At 33.4% G+C, this 1,483-nt stretch overlaps 2 protein-coding genes across 2 annotated transcripts in view; both read right to left on the bottom strand.

The window, feature by feature from the left end:
* The window catches only part of LOC104914906 (zinc finger SWIM domain-containing protein 6-like), a 537,827-nt gene that overhangs the window by 321,797 nt on the left and 214,547 nt on the right, over window positions 1-1,483 (bottom strand). The window lies entirely within an intron of this gene.
* The window catches only part of LOC104914911 (zinc finger SWIM domain-containing protein 6-like), a 490,619-nt gene that overhangs the window by 304,061 nt on the left and 185,075 nt on the right, over window positions 1-1,483 (bottom strand). The window lies entirely within an intron of this gene.

The following is a 1,483-nucleotide window of genomic DNA, read 5'->3' as shown; positions in this document are numbered from 1 at the left end:
TCCTTCTATTTTTGCTAATAGCACCTTTCCTCTTCTCATTGGCTGGCCAAAGAATCACGTAAATAAGCCTGCTCTAAAAAGCTGATGATTTCATTGAGACTGCAATCACCCTGGGTGAAAATGTACACCAAAAAAAAATCTCTATTTGCTTGCCTTCTCCAGTTTTTTTTTCTACCATTGATTTCTTCTCCCACTTGATTTCCTACATCTGCTTCCTCTCCCTCAATAACTGACTTGTTTTATTCCTGATTATAGCGGGAATTTTTTCCAAGAAATAGAGACTTTAGTGGTTACTTTTCTTTTATTCAGAGAAAAGGAACTACAACAGCACATGTGAAACAACTGAGTACTGTTCTACAAACTAACTTTAAGTACTTGATAACTGTATGATGTTTGACTTGTTTCTTAGTGAGTGGAATATATAAAGAGAATTAGTAAGTGCTTGAAACAAATACAGGTAAGTTTCATCTGCCCTCTTGAATTTCTCAAAATATTAATTTGGCTTTAGAATCCTTCTCCATAACTGTGCAAGTTGGCTGTTTTCTTTTGTTATAATGGGAAGAGTTGTTTCTGTAGGTGGAATGCTTAAGCTAGAAAATTTTGACTTCAAGGCAGATTTGCTCTTCCTTGATTTAATCTATTTAGCAGATCTACTCTTATGTGGTTGAATCTATCCAGAGTTCTTGGTTTTCCCATACTGAGTTATAAAATTATTTTGTTTTACTAGAATGTAAACTGATTTTATGCCTGGTAAATTCTACTGTCAGAAAACTTAAAAGATTTTTGTGTGGGCAGGTTACAAAAATACAAACAATTGTAATACAAATTAGAACATTGAAATAAAGAACTTTAGCTGAAATATTTAAGAATGAACAACAAGAAGATATTGCATATGTTATCTTTATTCCTTTTTGCAAATTAATTTAAAAAAAAATCGGAGCATATTTTCCTTTGCTGAGTAAGTTGGAAGAAATTAAGATGTAAATATTAAAGGGAAAAAAAAATAGATGTGACAATGAATACATTGAATACATTTTAATATTTTATTTCATTTTTTTATTGGTCCTGTGTGGAGCCAGGAGTTGGATATTCTGTATCAGCCTTAGGATATTCTGTAATTCATTCTGTCTTCATGGCACATCTTTTCCTATGAGATTGATCAGCTGCTCTCTGATGAGCTTGGTGAAATGCTAGCGCTAGTACAAGGCGGCACTGCAGATTCAATATGAAGCCTGTATTTTGTCTGTGATTGAGTTTTTGGGGAGATTTTTTTTTTCTATGACTGACTACTCTTAATAAACTTTGATGTAGTTAGTTTAAGGGAAAGCATTTGGAGAAGTGTTCATGACGAACAAACTGCTGGTTCCACAGTAAGATGCATGATCACATCCCTATCCAGTGACTGCACTATTCTGTAGGTTATGTGAAATATTTTCACCAACTGCAGTCATTCCACAGTTATGACAACACAAAATCTTGAAAA

This window comes from Meleagris gallopavo, chromosome Z (genome assembly GCF_000146605.3).
Source record: "Meleagris gallopavo isolate NT-WF06-2002-E0010 breed Aviagen turkey brand Nicholas breeding stock chromosome Z, Turkey_5.1, whole genome shotgun sequence".
Taxonomy (NCBI): domain Eukaryota; kingdom Metazoa; phylum Chordata; class Aves; order Galliformes; family Phasianidae; genus Meleagris; species Meleagris gallopavo.
This window is presented reverse-complemented; position numbering and strand designations above follow the sequence as displayed.